This window comes from Tupaia chinensis, unplaced genomic scaffold, assembly GCF_000334495.1.
Source record: "Tupaia chinensis unplaced genomic scaffold, TupChi_1.0 Scaffold140338_1, whole genome shotgun sequence".
NCBI lineage: Eukaryota > Metazoa > Chordata > Mammalia > Scandentia > Tupaiidae > Tupaia > Tupaia belangeri.
The window spans coordinates 549,019-564,736 of NW_006200215.1; the positions used below are offsets into that span (position 1 = coordinate 549,019).

The 15,718-nt window shown below is 34.8% G+C and overlaps 1 protein-coding gene across 1 annotated transcript in view; it reads right to left on the reverse strand.

The window, feature by feature from the left end:
* KLF8 (KLF transcription factor 8) overlaps window positions 1–15,471 on the reverse strand; it is a 209,204-nt gene extending 193,733 nt beyond the window's left edge. The window contains exon 1 of the mRNA XM_027766016.1: window positions 15,422–15,471. The gene's annotated coding sequence lies outside the window, so the exon portion shown is untranslated. The remainder of the gene's footprint in view (window positions 1–15,421) is intronic.
* Window positions 15,472–15,718: the final 247 nt, after the last annotated feature.

The window sequence follows — 15,718 nt, forward strand, 5'->3', positions numbered from 1 at the left end:
CACATATTGAAATGTTCACTTCATAAGCTAAACAATGTGATTGAATGTATATGAAAAATAAATAAAATATAATTTAAAAAGAAAAAAAGAGTTCTCTACACTCTCCTAGCATATAATTTACTTCATAATTTTGTGTAATATTACTGCTTCTTGGTAATAGAACAGAGTGGCAGGAGGGATAGTGGTTAAAGAAAGGGAGTTGTATAAATTGACAGTTTAAGTCTGAGGTCTTGTTTTGTGTGTACTTATTGGTGAAACAACCTTCTTTTCTACTTTGACATATCATCTTCCTCAATCATCTCTTAAATACTAGTAATCCATCTGGCATCCTTAAAAATCAAAGACTTGGGATCAGCAGATGGAATAATGGCTATGTCACTGGACTCCCATGTAGTTGACCACAGTTCAAGTCCTGGATGTGGTGGCTTAAACACACTGGGCATGTGTGTGTGTGTGTGTGTGCCCAAGATTCTGAGAGGAAAATGGAGGAGAAGGAACTGCGGCATGGCCATCCCCCCTGGAGGGGTGATTTCTCGCTTTCTGTCTCTCCGTCTCTCTGCCTTTCCAGTGAATGCACATGCCCTATAGCAAAACCCTCTCCAAATTAAAAAAAAAAAAAAAAATTGAGAAGTCATCTACATCTGAGCTGTGAGCTTCCCCTCCTTTCATGGTCTAGGGCAATTGAATATTTTCTGCTCCAACTTCACCCTCCAGATCCCAAAATTTAGACAGGACAAACCAATCTCAGGCTCTCAGAAGTCATCTACATCTGAGGTATGAGCTACCCCTTTCAGGGAATAGGACAACTGAATGTTTTCTGCTCCAACTTCATCCTCCAGATGCAAATCTGTATTCTCTCTTTCTCTGTTTCTCTCTTTGTAATTTTTCTTTCATTTTTAAAGTAAAGTACTTCTTGCCTTAGTGATCTCTCCTTGATCTTGCTAATTTGAAACTTTCCTCCCTCCCACATAGGACAGACCAATCTCAGGCCATCTCAGAACTCATCTACATCTGAGCTGTAAGTTTCTCCTTTCTTGTAGCATGATATTGTGCTGTATGGTTTTCATTTTTTTTTTTTTGGTTTTAATTTTTTTCCTTTTTTTGTTTTTGTCTTTTTTCTTTGTTTCTTTTTTTCTTTTTCTTTTCTTTTCTTTTTCCTTTTTTCTTTTACCTTTCTCACTTTGCTGCTCAGCTCCACAAACTGACTGTCTAGACAGATCTATGTGCACAGTAGTTAAACATTTGAATACTTTTAGTGTCAAGGAAATCCTCAATTTCTACTGAATATGCTGCACAGAGAGAAAATCCTCTTCATAAATTTGATTTTCTTCTATGCTTTGCTTTCCAGATTTAAGGATTTTTTTTTCTTCTTTTGAGTTGTTGATAGGGTCAGCAATTTGTCATTTTCTTAAAAAACTGAAACAAAATTTTCTCTATTCCTGACCTCTCTGGAGTTGGAAAATATTGGGTGTATTCTTATTTCATGACAGAATGGTTATTAGCAGAAATTCAATAATATCAGTTGCCTTGTGTAAGAAATTGGAAATACTGGTTAAATCAACCAGTATTTTTCTTGGACTTTGTGAAAATAACAGAACAAATTGAGATTAAATTTATTTGTTTGCAAATCAATTAGTTTATACCTCTCTTTGGTAATAGGTGGAATGGAGAGAGAAAAAAATGCTTCAGATGAAAGTTACAGTGCATTTCTTAATAGATTTGATCTTTGTCCATATCTATTTTCTGAGATGTTAGCATCTACGTACTGTTTGAACAGAATCCTAACCTTTATTTCCTGGCTTTAAGTCTTAAACAAAATTTTAGCTTTTTTTTTTTCTTTCATTTTTTTCTTTTTATTTTTTCTTTCATTTATTTATTTATTTATTTTTACATTTTTCCACATTTACATTACATATCAAAAAATCTTAGTTCATACTTCATAGTTCTTGACAGTTTATAAACAACTTTCAAAATTTCAAAATACTGAATTTTAAAGATTATATTCAAAATATTTCTTACAATTTTGTGACTCTATAACAACAGAAACAGTATGGTTTTAAATATTTTTGAGAAAATATTTACATGACAACTACTCAAATTGTTGAAAAGCAAATGCCCAGCACACTAGTCAGACATAAACCTTCTCAATTGAGCCCTGCCTACCAAGTATTCTGTGATATACCATCTGCTAGCAAAGATTAGTCTCTTTTTCTTCCTTCAAAGTCACTCTCAAGGTAATCCTCTGGTGTGGTAGATTTTTGCAATCTCTACTGGTTACAATGCTGGGGTGGAAAAGTCTAGGTTATTTTATGGTATAAATTATTTCATATACCTTTTCTAATTCTCTCTGCCAGGCAGTACTATTTATGGTGCCAGGCCATCTTTCTAAGAGCTTCTGTTGGCTTACTTGAGATCCACCTTAGTTCTATAATTTTCTGATTGACATTTCAGTAAAAGCCATGTCTAATAATGAGTATTTCCAATCTCTGATTCAATGCAACAGACATTATTGAACTTATATAAATAACCTACCTTTTCTAATTCTCTCTGCCAGGCAGTACTATTTATGGTGCCAGGCCATCTTTCTAAGAGCTTCTGTTGGCTTACTTGAGATCCACCTTAGTTCTATAATTTTCTGATTGACATTTCAGTAAAAGCCATGTCTAATAATGAGTATTTCCAATCTCTGATTCAATGCAACAGACATTATTGAACTTATATAAATAACCTATCGGCCACAAAATAAGAATACTCCCACATATTTTAAATTCAAGAGAGGTCAGAAAGGAAGAAAAGTTTGTATTTCCATTTAAAGAACCAAACCAGAAAACTATTTTAACAAATTGCTGAACCTGTCAACAACTCAAAAGAAAGTAAAATGTTTAAATTGGGAAAAGAAAACATAGTAAAAAAAATCAGTAATGTTTTACTCAAAAGTCATAAATTTCTATTTCACCAATTCAGTCTTATGTTCATATTCTCTTCTGTTGAATATGCAGTGTTGTTGTGGTCCAATCTTTCCGTTTAAATCCTGGAAGTTAACATTCAATGTTGTTATTGATATTCCCTGTCCCTAGCATTAAATTGGTCAATTGCTTGGTTGCCTTTTGTTCTCTCATTTCTGTATGTGTCTTTAGTTTTACTGGTCAAGCACTCCTCTCAGAAATTCTTGAAGAGTGGATCTGCTATTGGCAAATTCTTCCAGGTCTTGTTTATCTGAGAATGTTTTTATTCTTTCTTTCCATATGAAAGATAATCTTGCTGGTTATAGTAATTCTTGGTTGAAACTGTTTTTTACTTAACAATTTGAATATATGTTCCCATTTGTTCCTTGCTAGCATTGTTTCTGATGAGGGATCTGAGCTTAGCCTGATGGGACAACCTTTATAAGTAATCTGACATTTCTTTCTTGTCAATTTTAGTATCTTGTCTTTGTCTGTAGCTTTGACCAGTCTGGCTATTATGTGTCTTGGAGAAGATCTTCTTGAGTTGATTCTATTAGGGGTCTTTGTATTTCTTGGGTCTGGATATTTGAATGCCTCTATAGATTAGGAAAGTTTTCTTCCAAGATTTTATAGAATAGATTATCAATGCCCTTATTAGTTTCCTCACCTTCTGGGATACTGATTATCCGGATGTTTGGGCACTTAATGCTATCTAGTATTTCTCATATAGTATTCTCATTTTTGGGAGGGTTATTTCCTGAGGTTTTTTCTGGTTGTTTTTTTCTAAATCAGAGGTTTTACCTTAACATCTGAGATTCTATATTCTGCATGGACTAATCTGTTTTTAATACTTTAGAGGGAGGTTTTGATTTCCTGAATGGCAGCCTTTGTCTCTAATAGTTCCACTTGATTCTTTTTTATGGTGTTTATTTCCTCTTTCAGATTATGGAAGAACTGCAACATATTTCCTCTTTCAGATCATGAAAGAACTTCAACATTGGAACTCATTGTCTCTTTTCTCCTGCATCTTCTGGAGTTCATTATCTCTCAGCTCTTGCATTTCATTTAGTTTTGTCATATGAATATTCTGAAGTCTCTATCAGTCATTTCCATGAATTCTTCTGTACTGTCTGTGGATGATGAGAGATTGCTTTTTTTCCCTTAGAGTAGGGATATTTTCTTGGTTTCTCACGTTTCTCGTGACTCTGTGTTTTTTTTCTGCTCATTCTTTGACAAAATCTCTCCTGCACAGTGTTTAGCAATGCAGTATCAACAATAAGATTAGTAATTCAGATTTATAAAAAAAAATTCTTCATTAAAGCAGGAAGTTCAATAAGCATTGAGGATTTCAATGACTAAAAGTATTCAGATGCTTGGCTATCATGCAACTAGGTCTATCTAGACATTAAGTGTATGGAGAGTGAAGGTTAGAGTAAAAAAGTAAGGTTAAAAAATATAAGCAAAAAGGAAAAAAACCTAGAAAAATACTACCAAAAAAGAGTAAAAGATGAAAAAATCAAGCACGTTTTGTGAACACTCCAGAACACATCTCAGCTTTAATATGGCTTCTGAAATGAATTAAGTAAAAGAAAAGGCTCAAGGTGAGGAGAGGTGCTTAATAAATTAAAATAATAATAATAATTAAAAGAGAGTGAGACAGAGAAACAGACAGCCAGAGACAGAGAGAAAACATAGGTCATCCTACCTTGTGTGAATATTTTGGAAATCTTGGGGATGGGTTTAATATTTTTATATTGATTTGTTAAAGCTAAAATGGCTATTCTTGAAATTAAAAATAAATAAATATTAATATCTATTTAATTACCACAGTAAGATATATAGCCACAGCTAGTTGCTAATTTATCTTATGCTCCATCTACTCATTTAGTTTTTGCATAAATATAGACACGTGTTCACAGATTTGTATAAATCAGCTGCACTTGCAATTGTAAGTATTTAGATTAATTAAGATCATTTGTGAATCACAAAAATGTGATACATTTAGGCAGGTAATTTTAAAAAATAGTAAGCCTTAGGGCTGGCAGGTGGCATGGTGATTGAGGGCACTGGACTTTGACATGGCCAACCGTGGTTTGAGTCCTGGACCTCGCAGCTTGGGCAGCTTGCTTTCTCATTTTCTCTCTCTCTCCTCTCTCTCTCTCTTTCTCTCTCTTTAACACTGTCCCTCTCAATTCAAATTAAAATAAATAAATAAAGTTAAATAATTCTTTAAAAAAGTCTTATATCTTTGAAATTACAATTTTGTTATTAATTAAATATTACCAAGGCTTAAGACTGTTTTGTTTTTCAATATTCTGTTTTATCTCTTTACCTGGTCTTCAACTGATTAACTGTTTTTGTTATTGTTTTCTTTCTTTAATTGCCATAGCCCATGTGCACTTGCCAGAGAGAAACAGAGAGAGATGGAAAGTAACAAATCACCCCCCAGTGGATGGCTATGCCACAATGTGTTCCCCTCCATTCTCCTCTTTGGATTTTTGGCATGTGAGCACATATGCTCAATGTATTTTCAAAGCCACTGGGTCCAGGTCTCAAACTACAGAGTTGACCATGTGGGATGCAGAGCCTTACATGCCACTCACTGTCTCCATATAAACTCATGCTTTAATACAATTAGTTTCATGAATTTTTAAAGTCTGTTTATACAAATTATCTTGAAATTACTGAATCAGCAACCAAAAATTCTATAAATTGGTTTCAGTGTTAACAGTAAAAGGATGTATTTAGCAGAACACCTCCTCCTGCATGACTCTGAACACTCAAACTGAACTACAAGAGTTAGAAGAAACACACCATCCACCGGATGACTAGAAATCAATTGAGAATCACAAGAAATATGGAAAAACAAGAAAATACCTCTCCTCCAAGGAAAAATAAGTCCTCTTCATCCACAGACAATACAATGAAAAATAAGTCCTCTTCATCCTTAGACAGTATGATGAAATTTGTGGAAATGTCTGGTAAAGAATTTAGAATTTTCGTGGTGACAAAGGTCACAGAGATCAAAGAGAAGAGAGACAATGAACAGAATAAGAGGCAGGAGAAAGGAACTGATGAGTTCCAGGAGGTGAAGAAATTATTGCAAGATCTAAAAGAGGAAATACACACTATGAAAAAGAATCAAATAGACCTGTTAGAGATGAAGGCTATAATACAGAAAGTCAAAGCCTCCCTTGAAAGTATAGAAAACAGACTAGATCATACAGAACATTGAATCTCAGATACAGAAGATAGACTCACTGGCCTAGAAAAATCCACCATGAAGACTAGGAAAATTGCACAGAAAATGAAAATAATATATGAGAAATACAAGATACCATCAAATGTCCAAACCTCTTGATAATTGGTATCTCAGAAGGGGAAGAGACCCATAAGGGCATTGACAATCTATTCCATGAGATTCTGGAAGAAAATTTTACAAACCTAGAGAAGCATTCAAAGATCCATTCCCAAGAAATACAAAGGACCCCAAATAGGATCAACCCAAGAGGATCTTCTCCAAGACACATTATAGCCAGACTGACCAAAACCACAATGACAAGATACTAAGGTTGGCAAGAGAAAAGTGGGAAGTTATCTACAAAGGATATCCCATCAGACTAACAGCAGATCTCTCATCAGAAACAATGTGAGTGAGGAAAGAATGGGAAAATATATTCAAAGTGTTAAGGGAAAAGCAATTGAAACCACGGATACTATATCCAGTAAGATTATCCTTCATATGGGAACAAAAGATAAGAATATTCTCAGATAAACAAAATCTGAAAGAATTTGCCAACACCAGACCAGATCTCCACAAAATTCTGCAGGGAGTGCTATACCAGGAAAATTAAATACAGTCACACAGAAATAAGACTTCAAAAACTAAGAAAATGGCCAACTTAATCATGGGGACAAGTCTGGAGTTGAATATTATATCCCAATGAGACTGAACTGGTGAAATAGAATTTTATGACTTTTGACTAAAACATTGCTAATTTTCTCCTAGGCTTTGTTTTCCCATTTTAAGGATTTTTGTCCTGTCTTGAGCTGTCAGTAGGTTCATGTACCTACTATTTGAACAGACCACTAACCAGTTTCCAGACTTTAAGTCTTAAGCAAATATCCTTATTAATTCAAAACTGATTTTCTTGAAATTACCAGCTGAACTTGCTTTTAAAAGTGGTTATATTATTTAAGAAATTGTGTGATCAATAAAATGTGGGGGGAAAAGGAATGGAAGACAACTGTAGACACCAGAGAGAGTGTGAGAAGAGGGTGGGCAATGGCAGAGGGTCAGAAATAGGGATATATATACATATATATATATATATATATATGAAACTAGAAATAGAAAATTATTGATGATAATATGTATGATTAAGCTACTATGCAGCATCTTCTAGATGGGAAATTACATTTTGTATGCTGTGACAATGCCCAGTGAATAAATGTAAATTAATAAAAATGGATGTATCTACATGTATGTACTATCATATCCCTTCATTTTTATAACTTTATTTTGACTAAGAGAAAAATGATATCATTTATTGAAAATAAACATTCTTAAATCATAACTCTGGCTTTTCTGCATATTACCTCTGAATTGGTACTTGGGATGTTCTTTAAGCTAAATGACCATTTATTTATTTCACATCAGAGTAATAGCTTATTTGCTAAGGCTGCTATAACAAAATACCATAGACTGGGTAGCATAATTTTCTTGTTAGTTCTGGAGTCTTTAAATCCAATATCAACATGTCACAGATTTAGTTTCTACAGAGGCCTCTCAATGTGCCTTGATGATGGCCACTTCCTCATAATATTGCCACACCACATTTTCTCTGTGTATGATTCCCTAGTGTCCCTTTTGCGTGTCCAAATGTTCTCTTCTATTTTTAAAATTTCAATTTCTTTTAAACATTCAATCACATATGTCAGTTAGCTTACAAAGTGAATATTCCAACATGTATACATTTTTCACAAGTCTGGTTGAGAACATTATACACAATATCTTCAACAGATAATAATCCATTTCTTTGTCCCATAAATGCCTTGTCTCTCTATTTTTCTCCTTAACATCCTTCATCAGACTCTCCTCCTTCACCCACGCTATTGCCACACTGTATCTGGCATTTTTAGCCATTTTCTACATTTTTATATCCTCTAGTCATTCAGTTTCGGCAATAGAGTGTGGATACTTGGTATATATTAACTAGAGATATACAAAGTCTCTCTTTTATAGTGTGGCTTGCATCACTCAACAGGAAATCTACCATATTCATCCACTTGCTGTGAAAAGCCAGGGTCTCATTTTTTATAGATGGGTAATATTCCATAGAGTATATGTGCCACAATTTTTCAATCCATTCATCTGTTTATGGGCATTTGGGTTAGTTCCATGTCTTACCAATTGTGAATAATGCCTCAATAAACATCGATGTGGAAGTACTTTTCCAACTAAGGATACCTCTCTCCTTTGGGAAGATGCCAAGAAATGGTATTGCTGGATCATATGGTAGTTCTATTTGAAGATCATTGAGGAATCTCCATATAGTTCTCCACACTGGCTGGACAAATTTACATTCACACCAACAATGTAGGAGAGTTCCCCTGTCACCACAACCTCACCAGCACTTATCATTTTCTTTCTTTTTAATCTTAGTCATTCTCATTGTAGTTTTGATCTGTATTTCCCTTATAATGAGGGATTTTGAGCATTTTTTCATATGCCTTTTGGCTATTCATATATTTTCCTTAGAGAGTGGTATTATCAACTCATTATCCCATCTTTTAATAGGGTTGATCTGTTTTTGGGAAAGCTGTGTGAGTTCCCTGTGTATTCTGGTTATTGGTCCCTTATTTAACACATAGTTTATAAAAATATTTTACCATTCTGAGGGCTATCAATTCACACAAATTACTGTGTCTGTTGCCCTGCACAAACTTCTTAATCTGACGTGATCCCACTTGTTTATTTTGGGGATTACTGACCGTGCTTTGAGGGTCTTACTTAAGAAATCTTTGCCTACCCTAATATCTCCAAGTTTCCCCATTGCTGTCAAATGGTAGTTTTATAGTTTGAAGTCTTAGGTTTATATCCTTGATCCACTTTGAGCTGATTTTTGTAAATGATGAGAGGTAGGGATTCAGATTTATCTTTCTGCAGGTGGATATCCAGTTTTGCCAGCACCACTTGCTAAAGAGATTTTCATTTTCCCACTGGATTGACTAGTACCTTTTTAAAAAAAAAATCAGTTGGCTGTACGTTTGGGAGTTTATTTATAGGGTCTCTATCCCATTCCATTTGCCCAGCTATCTGTTTCTGTACCAATACCATGTTATTTTGATTAGCAAAACTTTATAGTATATTTTTGGGTCAGGGAGTGAGATGCTTCCAACTTGACTCTTCTTGTGCAGGATTCCTTTGGCAATATGAGCTTTTTTTATGATTCCAGACACATTTTATTATTGTCTTTTCTAGATCTGTGAAGAATGTCTCAGGAATTTTGATTGAGAGTGCATTAAATATGTAGCTTAATTAGGGTAGAATTACCATTTTGATTACATTAATTCTTCCAATCCAGGAACATGGGATGTCCTTCCACTTTTTATTGTCAATTTCAATTTCCTCTTTTAGCTTCTCATAGTTTTCCTTATGAAGGTCTTTAACTTCTCTAGTTAGATTTATTCCTAGGTTTCTTAATGGAATTACTTTTCTGTTTTCTCTCTGTCTGCCAGCTGTTAAAATTTAGATACGCTATAGATTTTTATATTTTGATTTTGTATCATGCAAATTTACTGTATTCATTCATTACTACCAAAAATGTTTTCATGGATACCATTGGATCTTATATGTATACATCCATGTTATCTGCAAATAGAGGTAATTTCACCTCTTCTTTTCCTATTTAAATCTCTTATTTTATTCTGTTTTCTGATTGTGTTGGCAAGGACTTCCAGTACTATACTGAAAAGGAGTGGAGAAAGTGGGCATCCTTACATTGTATCAGATTTTAGCAGAAAGGTTTTCAACTTTCCCCATTCAGGATGATGTTACCTATTGGTTTTTCATAGATAGCTTTTATTGTGTTGAGAAATGACCCTTCTATGCCAATTTTGCTAAGAGTTTTGACCATGAAGGGATATTTTATCTTGTCAACTCCTTTTTCTGTATCACTTGATATGATCATATGGATTTTATCTTTCTTTCTGTTAATATGGTGTATTACATTTATGACTTTATGTATGTTGAACCAATTTTGAATCCCTGGAATAAAGTCTACCTGATTGTGATGTATAATAATTTTTATGTTATTGGATATGATTTGCTAGTATGTTGTTGAGAATTATTGTGTCCATATTCATCGAGATATTGCTCTATAGTTTTCCTTCCTTTTCCTGTCCTTGTCTGTTTCAAGGATTAGGGTGATGATGGAGGCTTCATAGAATAAATTTCTGACAGTTCCACACTTGGATCTTTAGAAACAAATTGAGCTGTTTGGGAGTAAACTCTTTTTTTTATAAGTTTTGTAGAATTCAGAGGTGAAGCCATCAGGACCAGGACTTTTCTTTGTTGGGAGGTTATTTAACACTGATTAAATAAATACCCTGTCTTGTTATTGGCCTATTTACACTTTCTACACCCTCCTGATTCAATCTTGGTAGATTATTACATGTGTACAGGAATTTGTCCATCTCATCCAGATTTTATTTGTTGCATATATTTGTTCATAGTATCCACTCATGATACTTTGTATTTTTATTATGACTGTTGTTACATTGCCTGCTTCTTTGCAAGTTCGATTTATCTGGTTCTTTTCTCTCTCCTTAATTAGTCTAGTCTAGCTAGTGGTGTTTTTGTTTTTATCTTTTCAAAGAATCGCCTTTTATTTTATTTTCTGTATAATTAATTTATTTTCTATTTCATTTATCTCTGCTAAGACCTTTATTATTCTTTTTCTCCCATTATTTTTGTTTTGTTTTGTTTTGTTTTGGCTTATTTATTTTTTTTGCTGTTGCTTTTCTAATTCTCTGAGGCATGATTTTAGGTGCTCCACTTTCCTTCTTTCTATCTTCTTATGTGTGCTAATTGATATGAACTTCCCTCTTAATGACTGGTTTTGCAGTGTCCCAAAGATTATGGAAACTCATGTCCTCATTGTCATTGGTTTCCACAAATCCTTTTATTTCAGTCTTTATTTCTTCAGTAGTTGTGAAGTCATTCAGGAGTAGTTTATTTACTTTCCATGTATTTGAGTATTTCTAAGGATTTCTCTTGAAATTAAAATCAAGTTTAAGTCCATCATGGTTGGAGAAGATGCTGGGTATAGTTTCTATGCTTTTGAATCTGGCTTGCCTTGAGCCCTATCATATGGTCAATCTTTTGAAAAGGTTCCATATGGGGGTGAGAAAAAAGTGTATCTCATGGTTTTTGGGTGGAAAGTTCTATAGATGTCTGTTAAATTCATTTGATTTATTGTATCATTTAGATCATTTGTCTCTTTACCTATTTTTTATCTAGATGATCCATCCAGAGGTGATATGGGGTGTTGAGGTCTCCAACAATTAGTGGGTTGCAGTCTATGTCTCCGATGCTTGATATAGTTTCTATGTCTTTGAATCTGTAGAGACTTGCTTTGTGCCCTATCACGTGGTCAGTCATCAAAAAGTTACATGTGGGGATGAGAAAAAAGGTGTATTTTGTGGTGAAAGGTTCTATATATGTCAGTTAAGTCCATTTGATTTTGATTTATATAATTTAGATCCTTTATCTCTTTACTTGTGTTTTTTTTGTTTTGTTTTGTTTTTTTTTTTGTCTAGACAATCTGTCAAGAGGAGAGAGTGGAGTGTTGAGGTCTCCAACAATTAGAGTTTTGCAGTCTATCCCTTATTTTAAAATATTACCCTCTTTCCTTCACATATTTGGGCTCTTTCCTTCACATATTTGGGTGCTCCTGTTATTAGGTGCATAGATATTTACAAGTGTTATATCTTCTTGATGGATTAGCCCTTTTACTACTATATAGTGTCCTTCTTTGTCTCTTCCAACACTTTTTGTTTTAAAGCCTATTTTGTCAGAAATTAATATCATGAGTCCAACTCTTTTTGAGTTTCCACTTGCATGGAATAAATTTCCAGCCCTTCACTTTTAGTCTACATATGTCTTTATCCAAGAGATGCATTTTTGTAGGCAACAGATGGTTTCTGTCTTTGTTTTGTTTGTTTATTTTTACCCATTAAGCCAGTCTGTGTTTCTGGATTAAAGAATTTAATCCTTGACATTCAATGTTATTATCGATATTTCCAGACTTGTCCCTACCTTTAAGTTGGCCATTGTCTTAGTTGTCTTTTATTCCCTTATTTTGGCCTGTTTATTCTTTAGTTTTCCTGGAACAGGACTCTCTTGAGAGTTTGTTGAAGAGCTGGTCTGGTGTTGGCAAATTCTTTCAAGTTTTGTTTTCTGAAAAGGTTTTAATCTTTTCTTTCCCCTCATATAAAGGGTAATCTTGCAGGATATAATAATCTTGGTTGAAATTGTTTCTCTCTAACACTTTCAATATGTCTTCCCATTCTTTCCTTGCTTGCATTGTTTCTGTTGAAAGGTCCAATGTTAGCCTGATAGGATGACCTTTGTATGTCACTTTTCATTTCTCTCTTGTCAATTTTAGTATCTTGTCTTTATCTGTGTTTTTGGCTAGTCTGACAAAGCTGTGCCTTGGAGAAGATCTACTTGGGTTGATTCTATTTGGAGTCCTTTGTATTTCTTTAGTCTGGATGTTTGAGTGCTTCTTTAGTCTTGGCATGTCTTCTTCCAGGATTTAATGGAATAGATTTTTCATGCCCTTATTAGTTTCTTCACCTTCTGGGATACCAATTATTCAGATGTTTAATAGAATCTAGTATTTTGTGTATATTATCATCATTTTTTTGTTATTTTCTCTATCTTTTTGTTGCTTTTTTTGTAAGTCATAATTTTTATCTTCTATGCCTGAGATTTGATCTTCAGCAAGGTCTCATTGGCTTTTAATACTTTTGAGAGAGTTTTTGATTTCCTGTGTTACAGACTTTTAATAGTTCCATTTGATTCTTTCTTATACTGTCCATTTCTTCCTTCAAATTGTGAAAGGATTTCCTCATCTCCTGGAGCTCATTGTCTTTTTTCAGTTCCAAATCATAGGTTTTTTACTATGAAATTCCTAAATTCTTTCTCTGACATTTTGGTAACTTCTTCTGTTTTTTCAAGAAATGAAGGGGAGTTATTGTGGTTTTTTGGTACAGACATATTTCCTGGTTTCTTCTTCTACTTCTAGTCAATGGGTGATGTCTTCACTTTTGGATACCTTTTTGAGGAATGTTTCTGCCACTGCAAACAAGTTTGCTTCCCATTTGCTGTGGATTGATGTGTTCTGAAGTCTCTCTTCTGTCATGTTTAGCAATGTGGTCTTCACAGGAGGAGTCTTCTGTTTAGGTCTGAAGAGCAGTTTCTCCTTTTTTTGCACATGGGTCAGTAAAAGGAAGGACCCCAGGGAGCCTCTCAATACAAGGGTATTTGAAAAATATGATTCTAGACCTGTCTAGTCCCTCTGGGTGGGTAGAGGATGAGGAACTGATGACAATATAAAAAGGAAGAAAAAAGTATGAAAGAGAAAAAAGTAAAAGTTATGCACCACATACTAGCATGGCACTCTATTTTGCTAGGTGGCTACAGATGGAACTGGGCTCTGATGGAGAGCTGGGGGCTGCCCTGTGGAGTAAGAAGTAGGAAATTAGGAAAAGAAACAGGAAGAAAAAAAAAAGCAATCTACCTTTCTGGCAGTCTACCGTTCTCTGAAGTTAGGAAAGCTGGGCTGAGGCTGGAGTTTGAGCTCGGGCCAGGGTCAGTGAAAGCCCCTGTTTCAGTTTCCCTGACTGGCCAACAGGATGCAGATGGAACTGGGTTCTGCTAGAGAGCTGAGGGCTGCCCTTTCTGGTGGGAGTGGGGGCTCTGAGGTTAGGAGAGCTGGGCTGGGGCCAAGCTGGAGCTGTACATGGGACCAGTTGAAAGCTCCTGTCTCAGCTTTCCTGACTGGCCAGGGATCTGCAGATGGAACTTGCTTCTGCTGGAGAGCTGGGGCTGCCCATTCTTATTGTGGAGGTGCTCTGAGGTTGGGAGTGCTGGGCTGGGGATGGAGCTGAAACTGGGGCCCGGGCCAGTAAAAGCACCTGCCTCAGATTCCCTGACTGATACTAATTGTTTTAACTACTATATAGATGTACTTTATAGATATATGCATACATATTTATACAAACAAAATATATACATATATGATATCTATTTTATATATCATATATATATATAATTTTTTATTAAGCAAAGGCTTTCTCGAATAGTTTGATAAACTGTAGAAAAGAAAAAGGTCTAAGGATAGATTAAGTATAGAGGAAACAGATAGAGAAAGGCTTCCATTAGGGTAGCATCTTGGGTTGGGGTATCTATTTAACTCTGGAGATGATTTTTACTTTTAGAATAACATACACATTTTCCCACAGAATTCAAATTTGGACACAGGTGGCTTGTCAGTCATACTATACATGCCTCAGAACTTCTACAACTAAAGTTATGCTTTTGCTTATATATTCTATTCTATCTCCACACCTTGTTATTCTCTTGCCTACATTTTGTCACTGAAGGCATCAATGGGATTTGCTCTTCTCTGTTTTTTGGTTTGGGTTTGGCTAAAGAGAAATATTAGTGGGACTTTGGAAAGAGAAAGGGGAGGATGGAGAGGATAGATAAAGTATTTATTGTCCTAGTTCACACTCCACTCTGTATATTTCCTTTAACCAAGAACCACAGCTCCTTTCAAATATCCTCATTCTGAGTTACAGAAATCACTCCCTAATTGCACCCCTTTAGGTCTAGGAGTACTAATAGCAACTACAGTTGTTATATCTAGGATATATTACACTCTCTTTTGTAATTTTCTTATTCAGTGCTCATAATTTTGTATATTCACCTCTCCCCAACTTAATATAAGTATAGCTTCTATTTTCTGCTGGGAGTTTTGATTAATACAACCATCATCATTATTACCATTCAAATAAAAGTGGCCAACCTTTTTAAAGTTTGTAATGTGTTTCAGGCTTTAATCCAAATGTTTAACATACATCAACTTGTTTAACATTCACAACTCTATGAGGTAAATATTGTTTTCTTTTCTACAGATCATTTCACCCTTCCTTTATTTCTATTTCTTATATATTCCTCTCCCCTTTACAGTGAAAATAAAACTAGAGCTACATGTCTCTCCAATGTTCAAAGCAGTATAAAGAAGTAATGCCCAGAATGCATCAAGGCTTGCAAAAATAATAATAAGGGTAACTGAAAGGACATTTAGGCTATGTTCATAGCAACAAACAAAGAATGAGTGAAAAAGCTACACAAATTCAATTGTATAAAGTTAATGAGTGATACAGGAAAAGTTAGTCCTCACCTTCCATATTCTTTTCTATGTCCTTCTGTCACAGAGAATTATTTTCAGGCTGCAAAGAACAAGGAGAAAAAAAGGTAAAACACTGCTAAGAGAAAGGCCAGCCCATGATAAGCAAAACAATATCAAGGAAACATATGTTTTAAAAACAATTTGCTAATATTGGCCATGAAGTACAGAGGTAAAAAGAAGAATATGAGAATATAGGCCAGACACAGGACCACTCCCAGCTCTACAGCAGACCCCACTTTCATCTCAGGACCCATAGCATCAGGGACACTGAGGAAGGCTTCCCACTCC